A 12285-nucleotide genomic window follows, 5' to 3' on the forward strand; every position below is an offset into this window, starting at 1 on the left:
TATTGTTTAGGACCTTGAGCATGGCTGAGGTGCACCCATGACCAGCTCTGAAACCAGATTGAAGCCCTGCTGAAATGAATTGAGTCAAATAGACTTTAATTCAGTCAAGCAGAAATGTGTTAAGTCAAATTGATTTAGAATTTAATGAATGGGGAAGGAAGTGTTTGACAGATCTGTGTGGAAGCATGGACTGCTGCTCAGAGGAATTTGTTGTATGGATGGCACTCACAAAAGCCAGAGCTAACAGCCTGTAAGTTGTTATTGATGGAGGTTGTAGTAAATTGAATAAACAACTTAACAGTAATTGTATTAGACAGCCGAGAGAGGTAACGCAAACCAATAGATCCAATAGCTCTTGATAACTGTTGCCTGCATGTTGCTTCATGTTTATCGCACAAACCCAGACCCATATTTCCATTTCCCATTGCCAGTTGTCATGTTGCATGGTGCGATTCTGTTGTGGCTTGCACACTATGGAGAGTTAGAGACTACGCTAAAACCCACAGCTCGCGTGTGCTTGGCGAGAAAGGAATAATATTAGGGGTAAAGGCAAGCGGGATCATTAAAATACACATAGTCTGAGGACAAATCCTGGTCGACATCATCTTCTTGGGATAAAAAACTCTTGTCAGCAGAGCTACAATAGGGCTAGCACTCATCATTGACTGGAGTCCACTCATTATATAGTCTGCTGATGTCTTAGGAATCCAAAGCGTGTTGCAATGTAGACTGTTGTTGTCTGGGTGTGATTAATCAGGGTCATAAAATCACACTCTTCAGGGGTTTAGTCCTTGTAATGAACTGAACTGAAAAAATGTTTCCACCTTAGAGAAAGGAGGCCACAGGGAGAGAAGAGTGATACATCTGCGGTCTGCAGGTGTGTGGTGTGTGAGTATGAGTATGCACATACACGCACAGACACACACATGTATACATGCATACTTACAGGCTCAGCAGGATAATGGAGAGCAGGTTTACAAAATGAGAACAGATAACCTGACCTAACCAGACAGGAATCAGAGAGAGAGAGGCTGTTAAATGGATGTAGAGAAGAGAGGAGAGAGAAAAACCATTAAACTGAAGTAAAGAAGAGGAGGGAGAATGGCTGTTAAAAAGATGTAAAAAAAAAGACGATCGGAGTGAAAACGGCTTCAGTGAATCTCATGCCAGCACATGCTACAGGCCACTGACCACATGTGACTCTGTAGTAGTAGGATAAGGGCACAGCTAAGACAGACAGTGAGCTCTCCAGACTATCCTGCCAAAGAAGCCGTGAGGCACAGAAGGCCTTATTTCCTCTTTGAGTGCGCACAGTAGAATGTGTGAGTGTGTGTATTCGTAAGGCCTTATTTCCTCTGTGAGTGCGCACAGTAGAATGTGTGAGTGTAAGGCCTTATTTCCTGCACTCGGGGAGCCCTTTACGACCTGTTACAATAGGGCTAGCACTCATCATTGACTGGAGTCCAGATAGATGTGATGGACTCTATTGGACCTGCTAAAACAGACACACAAACTCAGACATGCACATACACTCACATACACAGAGCAGTTTGTGATGGATTGCTATGTCATGCTGCTATGTGTTTAGCACCAACCAGGGAAACGTGGTGCTAGTGAATTTATCCTGGGGTAGTTAGCACAGGCCTCAGCTGGTCATAGACTGCTGTCCGTGTTATATTCTTACGTGTCTGTGTGTGTCTCTCCACATCTGTCTGTGCTGGGATGCGAATCCTTCGTACCATCAGTGTTCTGAGCTACAGGGTGTCTCTAAAATGCTACACTGTAAAACCATGAAGCATGAAACCATGCATACATTTATAACTTAAACATTATGCATTTAGATTTGCTAATGTGTTCGGATCTTAAACACAGGCATTCAGAATGCAAGATTGAACATGAAAGTCAGCTTTTTCCAGACAGTTTCTTACTAGGAGAACACATACAGTGCCTTCAGAAAGTATTCACATCCCTTGACTTTTTCCACATTTTGTTGTGTTACAAAGTGAGATTAAAATTGGTTAAATGTTCTTGTTTTTGTAAACGATCTACACAGAATACTCTGTAATGTCAAAGAGGAAGAAAAATTATAGCATTTGTAAAGCACTTAATGACAAATAAAACACTAATATATATTGATTAGGTAAGTACTCAACGCCCTGAGTCAGTACATGTTAGAATCACCTTTGGCAGCGATTACATTTGTGAGTATTTCTGGTTAAGTCTCTATGAGCTTTCCACACCTGGATTGTGCAACATTTGTCCATTATTCTTTTCACAATTCTTCAAGCTCTGTCAAATTGGTTATTGATCATTGCTAGACAACCATTTTTAAGTCTTGCCATACTGTAGCACTTCCAGCAGATGTAAGTCAAAACTATAACTCGGCCACTCAGGAACATTCACTGTCTTCTTGGTAAACAACTCCAATGTAGATTGGGCCTTGTGTTTTAGCTTATTGTCCTGAATTCATCTCCCAATGTCTGGTGGAAAACAGACTGAACCAGGTTTTCCTCTAGGATTTTGCCTGTGCAAATCGTTAAGGACTCCCCAGTCCTTAACAATCATACCCATAACATGATGCAGCCACGACTCTGCTTGAAAATATGGAGAGTGGTACCTAATTATGTGTTTCATTGGATTTGCACCAAACATAACACTTTGTATCCTTTGATCAGGTGAATTTATGAAGTGAGTGGACAGAGAAATACAGCTTCACTCTACCCAATTAGAGCAGCCGGATCAACGTACAGCCCACCCTTTTCTTTACAGACAAGTAAACTAGCCAGTTGAGTTACTTAGACCATGTAGCACCTTACTTGACTGACTGACATGAGAAAGATGTGTTTGTGCTGGCACCCGAAAATGTTTATTTTTCACATCACAGATAATTACAAAAAAATACTCAGATCATAATTGTATCCAGAAAATTGCCCATATCTGTTATGATACTCCTTTTGTCCGACTACTCGGCACACCTCTAGTTGAATTTTGTATTTTTATTTAACCTTTATTTATCAAGTCAGTTAAGAACAAATTCTTATTTACAATGACGGCCTACCCCGTCCAAACCTGGATGACGCTGGGCCAATTGTGCGCCGCCCTATAGGACTCCCAATCATGGCCGGATGTGATACAAACCATTGAAGAGCAGTTATGCAGACAGACAAACGGATGGATGATACAGACAGACAGGAGGGTAGACAGACAGACAGGTGTGTTTCGGGGTGCTGCAGATTAGAGATGAGAGAAGAAGATAAGTAAATCCACCCCAGTGGGATTAGCCCTGTCTGCACTGGGGCACCTGGGAAAAGTCTGGAACAAGTTCAGCGAGCATGTGTACAGTATGAGCCAGCAGGGAGTGGACCCGGACACAAACATTCGGGAACACCAGGCAGGACGTGATCTCTCTGCGAGCACACCACTTTATTCCTGACTGCAGAATGGCAGTTGGCCGCTTAGACGTGAGTCTTTCTGTGTGAGATACAGAACAATAAGAAGAGTAACAAACATTGTAATTCCTCCAGTAAATGTAAGCCTCAATAATATAATCCATCTGATTTGTACAGCTCTGCTAATGTGCTCTGTCTAATACTCAGGTGTATGACTACTTATACTGGAAGAACTCCAGATGAATTATGCCTAAAAGGAGGCATCTAAGTAGTCTAAAGTGCATTCCTTCCCTTGTCTCGTCTTTACTGATCTGAAAAATTACAGTGTGGTGGACACCTACTAGGTGGGTGAGACTATTGAGATATAGTGGGTTATGATATTACTGACACCCTTAATGAAGATGAGCAAAAATGTATCCAAACAAAAATAAATAATAATAATTAAAATACAAAGCTATATTGTATGCTAAAAACATAGGGACATTATATTATTTTATACTAATACATTGCATTCTGCGTTCTCATTTCGACGCCAAACCCACCATTGGTGTGCGTGGCCAAAGAATTGTATTTCTATGTCATCCCAGAAATGTAAAAGCCTCGAGTTTGCTAAACGGCATTGGTACTTGGATTGGAACCGGTGCTTAGGCCAGATGACAAGAAAAATAAACCTCTTTTGGCCATGCACACCAGTGGTGGGTTTGGAGTCAAATTGAGAATGCATGAGCAGAAAATAACTACCCATATCTACTGTAAAATATGGTGGTGGGTCTTTGATGTTATGGGGCTATTTTGCTTCCATTGGTCCTGGGGTCCTTAAGGTCAATGGCATCATGAACATTACCCAGTACCAGGATATTTTTACCAAAAACCTTGTTGCCTCTGCCAGAAGGCTGAAACTTGTCCACAAGTGGGTCTTCCAGCAAGACAATAACCCCAAGCATACATCAAAATCCACAAATAAGATGTTATTTGGCCACAAAATCAACGTCTTGCAATGGCCATTCAGTCTCTGGACTTGAAACCCATTGAAAACCTGTGGTTTGTCCATAAGCGCAGATGAAGGATCTTATGGATTCTGCATGGAGGAAGGATTTAAGATCCCTCCCAATGTGTTCTCAAACTCATAAACCATTTTAGAAAAAGGTAAAGTGCAGTTATCCTCGCAAGGTGAGGTATTGAAATGTATTGAAAACAGGGGTATCAAAACATTTTAGCCCTACGTTTTTTTGAAAACAATTGTTTACTTGTTATGCAAAATGTCTTTCTCTGAGCAATCGTACAAGTATTAAATAATATTCCAGTTCTTTGAGCCTACAAAAAGCTCAGTATTTTTTTGCTCACCTTTATCAACGGTGTCAATAATTTTAGACCCCACTGTACATCCATAGTCTCAGCCTCCCTGATGGAAATTGTCTAGAAGCAGTGAGTCATTAGGATATCCAACAGTTGAAATGTGTATTCACCCGCAACCTGCATTTATAATGATTGCCAGGGTTAGGAACAGCTGGAGGAGACTACCTAAGCCATTTAAACTGGAATAAGCATTTCAGTAATGGGTGCAAATATTCTAACTAAATGATTGGATTAGTTCAGAAAAGTGTATGTTATTTATCTTTTTGTAGCAAAATATTAATCATGCAATGTACTATACATGCAAAAAAAACAGATATTAAAAACAATTTATAAAAATTTGACCTGCAGCAGAGCATGCTGGGATTTTTTTTCGTTTGTTGTCATATCTTTAAAAAACTGTTGGAGTGACTTCTCATTTAGTTTTGAGTCAGTACCACAAACAGTTTAAGTAATAATGACTTTTTATTGACTTAGAATTCAACTTACTATTAGTATTTGAATAAAAATGCCTTTACAGTGCATGCACACACACACACACACACATCCCTCTGCGAAACCCTGAGAGCGTGAATAAATATTTTCCCCCTAGAGAGGGTTTTTAAATTTCCCCCTAGAGAGGGTTTTGAATTTCCCCCTAGAGAGGGTTTTTAATTCCCCCCTATAGAGGGTATTTAGTCCTAAGCAGGGATAAGCAGAGAAGAACTCAGAAATCACACCTCCCCAGAGCTGCTGAGAGAGAGGGACTGAACACCATAGATGACCATGTCTCAACACTCTATATTTCCTCATTTTTCTCCAACCATACAGTCCTTGGGTCTAACCATATAATTAGATTGGAATGAATCACAAATGAGACATCAGACATTCTAATTTCAAGTCAGTGTTCCCCCATTATGTAATGTCGGAATGTCTGTGCATGACCAAGCACTTCTCAGTGCTGAGGGCTAACTCCTAACTCAGCAGCATCAGACACACTGGCTGGGTGCTTCTGCGTGGTGGCCGGAACAAATGTATCAGTCTCTCTCTCTTTCTCTCTCTGTGTGCTTGATTTTGTATTTGTTTACTTCTGTGCATGAGCCTAATGGTTAAAGGTCTTTCTCCAACTCAGGAAATGAATACAGCTTGGCATTTATAACCACATCCATAACCTTTAAAGGATAACAGGAGTATGAATAACGTCAATGCAAAGACCAACATTTCCTGGATGTATAACCTTTAGTTCCAGATTAATATACTTATAGGACACAGCATTTCTCATTTCTATTGGTGCTTATGCCCAGCTGTTGCGATCTAGAGAAAGACTAGCCCTTACAACTGATATCAAGCTACTGTGTGTGGGATTGGGACTCCCTGGTACAGTGTGAGTTGGGTTTGGCGTGGGGGGTCCGTGGGTGTTTTTTAACAATTTCTTTGGATTCATCATGTCTTACTTATTGTTAGAAAAAGGTTTGGTCCAAATCGGATGTTAGGTACTATATTTATTGAATACTATATGAATCCCATAAATTGAAATGGACAATTTGGGCGCAATCAATTAGCTTAATTTCTCAGAGATAAAATGATATTTAAACAAAATAATGTGCTAATCGTATATGTTTAACTACCAAAATGATTTCAGAACAATCTGAGATGGTGGGTGTCATGGCTTGCAGAAATGACATTTAGCGACCCCTTGGCGCTTATGCCCAGCTGCTGAGGTCTAGTGAAAGACTAGCCCTTCCTACAGCTGATATCAAGCTACTGTGTGTGGGATGATCGGGACCCCCTCGTGCAGTGTGAGTTGTGTGGGATTATTTCTGGGTCATGGAAAGAAATTATAACTACAAACACTGTTTATGTTTATTCAGGTCAAAGGGAAACTCTGAAAGCTCTTGGTGGATCGCAAAATACAAAAACTGCTCTAGACTCTAGCGGAATGGGTAGCTCGGATTAGAGTAAACAGAGAATGCTGTTATAGGAGAGAGACAGCATTGTAACAGAATAGAGAGACAACATTGTAGCAGAATAGAGACAGTGGTTATTAGAATGACAATGACGACAGTGCAGGTAATCTGTGAGCAGCAGGGATGGGTAGTGCCACCGTATGGCAGGGGGAGTTGGGAGTGTGAATGCCACCTCTCTGATCCTCATTCTCTCTGATTATACCACGGTAGCGAGAGAGACAGACGGGAAAAGAAAGTGCAACTCTCAACCAATTATATAGCAATTGACAGCTCAATCTATTCTAGCTTCCATTTCCAATCTTTCTCTGAAGAGTCAAAAGTGACATCCTCTCTTTGTCTCACGGGTGTGTAGAATGAGTTCCATCCCAGCACAATCACACCTGATTCAACTAATCAACTGATCATCAAGCCATTGATTAGTTAAGTAAGGTGTGTCAGAGGCTGTGTTTACACAGGCACCCTAATTCTGATCATTTCCCACAAATGTGTCTTTTGACCATCAGCCAATAACTTGGCAAAGGATCAGAATTGGAATGCCTGTGTAAACGCAGCCTGCTGGGCTGATGTGTATTAGTGAGATACAGCCACAGTGAGAGCATACATTTTATAGAGAGCTCCTCTCAGCACTTCCCATGCCAACAGCGACGGCACAAACCGGGTGGAAAATAAGACTCTTTACAAGGCCCTCTGTAAAACCCATGCTAAGCGCTCGCTCTCTCTGTGTGTTTGTGTGTTTCTTCTTTAACGATAGGGGAAAGTCTCTCATTCAGGGGACTTGGTGGTGTTAGTCGTTCCAATTAGGAACTCCTGTAAACTCATGTGCATGTGGAAACAGTTTTGTCCGGACACTTGTTAAACAGGAGTACTGCACATGTACACAAACATGCACAGAGACACACACACACACACACACTGTAAACGTGTATATTTCTCTTGCCATAATGACCTCGTATTCTCCTCTATGCAGCAGTGCTCATGATATTCCAGTAACTCAGAAGTAAAAAAATATGCTGTAAATAGTGACTGTTTGAAGAACAATCTGTAAGTTCTTCATGGTAATGGGAACCTTTTAAAGTATTTAAAAGTCAAGTGCACTATGGTACTACAACTCTGCAAGGGCATAGTAACTATAATCAATCCCCATCCATCTACCCTTAGGTAATCTGGGCATTGATAGTGTGTCAGCTTTGCCCTCCTGCCCATGTTAACATTATTACACTGAGATTAAACCCTCTGTGTGTGTGGGTGTTTGTGTGTGCACCTCCATCTGGGCAGGCTAACAGAAGGTCTGATCCTCCACACATAGGCTGTGTCCATCACCTCCAAACACGCACTGTGCCAGATAACCACTATCCAGTTCTGTGTGTTAACAAAGCTGTTAGGAACAACTAGAGAATACATATGGCAGACGTGTGTGTGCAAACAATAGCAGAGATAGAGGCGTTGATATACAGAGGAAGGTGATGCTATTTGCTTGAGTGTGTGTATGGGGGTTGAGTTTGTGTACAGGGAGATGAACAGGGTTTGCTGTGCCACCTCTACGCTTTGGCATTTCTCTAGAAGCTCTGGAGAGACCTGTCTTGCCACTCAGATTTACAGCCACTGTATTAATGGTCCTTTCTCCTCTGTTTCACTCCCAGGTTCAGAGGGGACAGGAGGAAAAGGAGAAAGAGAAAGGAGTGGACATAGCAGATCCTACTGCTTAAACTCGTCATCATGGAACTAGAAAGAGGAAGACGATGAGGTGAAGGAGGGGGATAAGGAGGGAAGAAAGTGCAGTGCACTCAGCAGACCTCACTCGTTCTTTAGAGGAAGAGGCAAGATGAATCTGGATGCTTCTTGGACTAATGTAAAGACGTAACAATCTTAATTTGCCCTCCAAACCAGCCTCCACTGAGCGACGGCAGTGACTTCAACACAAACAAGAACCATAGAGCTTGACAGCTCTTGGCCAAGATTCAATTCAGAACGAAAAAGTGTAGGCCATATAGAAATAATGACACGAATTGAAAATCATTAAACAAAATAATAAGTATTAATATCGGCCTAACCAAGGTGTAGATTGCATCACACATTCCAGTGTTTGAACTTGTAAAACAGCTGTACAGGAGTTCTACTCCCTGTGATAATTATATCGCTGGGAGCCGCTTGTGGATTTGACAGCTCCATACCAGTTACACCGCCTAAACAAAAGCAATGATACGTTATGTGTTGTTCACCACGGGTTACTGTTGATCTGATTGAATATTGTCCCTTGTTTCTTTACGCTTGTTTATAAAACAAACACTATGTTCTCAGCATCCTGTTTAGGTTGTGTGGGTCACGCACAGACTTCCTGTGGATGACTGTTTCAGGCAGACATTTTGGGGAGTGTCAGACATTCTCACTTTACATTAATCCCGTGTGGCGCTCCATCAGAAACCCTGTTCAATCTGTCACACAATTTGAAAACTTTGGGCCTCAAGTGTTTAAGCCCATCTCTATGTAGTGTCGGGATTTTCAGCTCTTTTGAGTTCACATTATTTTTGTTTATTCCAAATTCAGTTATTCATAGAACAAACGAGGACAATGTTCTATATCGAAGTTGATTCAGTTTAATTGACATTCTGTTTTTCTTCTGTGCAGGTTGTACATGTTTCATGTTGAGGGAGACAATGAAATATATATTTTCTGCTTTTGTTCTGTTCAATCAGAAAAGTCTTAGCAATGTTGTGTGTGTGTGCCCGCACATGCGTGCATGCGTGCGTCCTCGTGCGTGGTTGTACGGGTGTGTGTATGACTGTGGGTGGGCTCATGTATGCAGGTTTTCATCAATCAACAATGTTGTCAATTACTAAGTACCGAGGGAGAAAAAAAGTTATTAATGAACAAACAAAGATGAGACTCTACTATAAGCCTTCAACCGTTTGATTAACACAATACTCTCTTCTTCAAAGACCCACGCCAATCACACCAGGAAGACTGAGCCAAAGGACTATGAAAGGGCTTCAACTGTGGCAGATCTAGGTTTGACATATGCTTTCTGAATATACCGTATCTGATTACATCAATCAGGCGAAGTGTTACAGAACTAATTTGTTTAAAATCAAGACAAGGGTAGAATTCTGCTTTTAAAGACATTTACCGAACAAGATACATTTGTTGGCAAATGAAATATATGGACGCTGTACATTTTTCAGTCGTCGTGATTGTTGTTGATGTTGTAATGTCTTTGCAAAAATGCTATCGTTTACGCAACTATCTAAATTCCTTTGCGTGTCAGGCTGTCTAATATGCAGACACAATCATATTTACCCATGGCACATGCGCGCACACACACACACACACACACACACACACACACACACACACACACACACACACACACACACACACACACACACACACACACACACAAGAGCCCTGCACAGGCCCAATCGCTTCTGCCAAATGTAAGGCAGAAATAACTTCATTATTACGTAAATCCATTAGCTACTCCTCTATGTGTCACCGCTCCCTGCGCGCAGCTCACTCTGCATGCATTCTGGTTCTGTCGGCTCTGCGTGTATGTATTTCCATAGCAACGTCTCCGCAGCCACAAAGTTATAAACCAGCCTATTTTTTACCATTTCTTTTCTTAACACCTGAAACCCCACCTCTTTAAGGAATACCTGGGATAGGATAAAGTAATCCTTCTACCCCCCCCCCCCCCCAAAAGATTTAGATGCACTATTGTAAAGTGGTTTTTCCACTGGATATCTTAAGGTGAATGCACCAATTTGTAAGTCGCTCTGGATAAGAGCGTCTGCTAAATGACTTAAATGTAATGTAAATGTTAAATCTTATATTAAACCTAACCCTAAACTCAACTCTAATGTTAACCACACTACTAACCTTATGCCCAACCCTAACCTTAAATTAAGACCAATAAACACATTTTTGTTTTCATGACTTCTTACGATATAGACAATTTTTGTTTTTTGGCTGTATTATCTAAGAGAGAACTTTTGCTTGGCCTGCTCTGCTCAATTACCAGACATTAGAGGGCACTTAACTGTCAGCTATCTACTTTTTGTCAATCTAAACAACGACAAAACAAAATAAACATTATTTTCTGTGAAAGCACTTCTGACACCATGTTATGATCTTAGTAAGATATGTCCATACCGCGCAGCAGAGCAGGTGATCAATTTAGTGATACCCGTGCCCCACCTGTACCTTAGTTATTGGTGACAAAACAGACCCTACCCATCCCTAACATGATGTGGAATGTCAGGACCCGTCGGGCTCAGGTCGGGTAGCAGAGCTCTAACACACACCTCCAGGGAGATGCACTTGGCTTTTCACAGGGCAGACATCTGTGCCTGGAGACTGATAACAACTCTAGCAGACCCTGCTCCAGTCTACTGCTTAACATGTTAAAGGAGAAGTTTCCTTTTTTTTACAACCAAATCTCTATTTCTGATGGAAATGGCATGTTATAGAATGTTCCAGACACCTTTTTTTATGATTTCACTTGTTTTTAATGTTGTACACATGAAATGGTGTCATTCCGAACTTTTACACATACATTTCGGAATGACACACCTTTATGGGCGGCAGCATAGCCTAGTGGTTAGAGCATTGGACTAGTAACCGAAAGGTTGCAAGTTCGAATCCACAAGGTACAAATCTGTCGTTCTGACCCTGAACAAGTCAGTTAACCCACTGTTCCTAGGCCGTCATTGAAAATAGGAATTTGTTCTTAACTGACTTGCCTGGTTAAAAAAATGTATACCTGCATCACTATACTGAGAGTTTTGCTGTTTCTAAAAGGACGTCTAAAAAAAAAAAAATTGCCCTTGTTAATGTTTTTTAGATTCACGGTTTGGGGTAAGTTTCTCAAAAACTGAAAGGGAAATCACAAAAAAGTTATAGTTTGTGCGACTCGAGCCATTTCCAGTACGCAGGTGTGCAGGCCGGGTGTGTCCATGTACTATTTTATTTTATTTGATAAAAAACGAGTGAAATCACCAAAAAAGGTGACTGCACCCTTCTATAATATGCCATTCACATCAAAAATGTTGATTTGGTTGTAAAAAAGAGAGCTTTTCTTTTCATGTTTTTGTCATATCGGGAACCAAGATGTTTTCTATATTTCCTTCTGGCTAACACAAATAACGTAGCTGTATTGCGCTCTTTGGCTCCGATTTGCTCCCTTGATCACACCCATACAAACACACACACACACAGAAATGTACACACACACCTCTTTTGTGGTGGCAAATACTCTCAGATGGGATATTCACTTTTGAGTCGCTCCCCATTGGGAAGAGTGGAAATGTAAACAGCTTAGTTTTGGGTCAGGGCCTGGACCAGGGCCACAAACACACACACACCCTGATCAAATGCTGATTGTTTTCTTGTTCCTATTGTTGGTTTTAGTCAGTTTGCTTTGCTGGTGTAAACTTGTTGCTTCAGTTCCTGCCATACTTTATTTAAGACAACCGCCAGCGCTGATCTGTGTCCATCTACAATATGAGCACTTATTAAAAAGAACTCTGTTTAACTCCTCCGAGTTTCCATCTTTTTGTATTTCAGGTTCAAATGGGCCAAGCAGAGATTTAAAGGGTCGTTAG

General features: G+C 41.1%; 1 protein-coding gene across 1 annotated transcript in view; it reads left to right on the forward strand.

Moving 5' to 3' along the window:
- The window catches only part of uts2r (urotensin 2 receptor), a 65609-nt gene extending 56045 nt beyond the window's left edge, over positions 1-9564 (forward strand). The window contains exon 4 of the mRNA XM_029764704.1: positions 8329-9564. The gene's annotated coding sequence lies outside the window, so the exon portion shown is untranslated. The remainder of the gene's footprint in view (positions 1-8328) is intronic.
- The last annotated feature ends 2721 nt before the right edge of the window (positions 9565-12285 follow it).

Source organism: Salmo trutta, chromosome 10, assembly GCF_901001165.1.
Source record: "Salmo trutta chromosome 10, fSalTru1.1, whole genome shotgun sequence".
NCBI classification, from domain to species: domain Eukaryota; kingdom Metazoa; phylum Chordata; class Actinopteri; order Salmoniformes; family Salmonidae; genus Salmo; species Salmo trutta.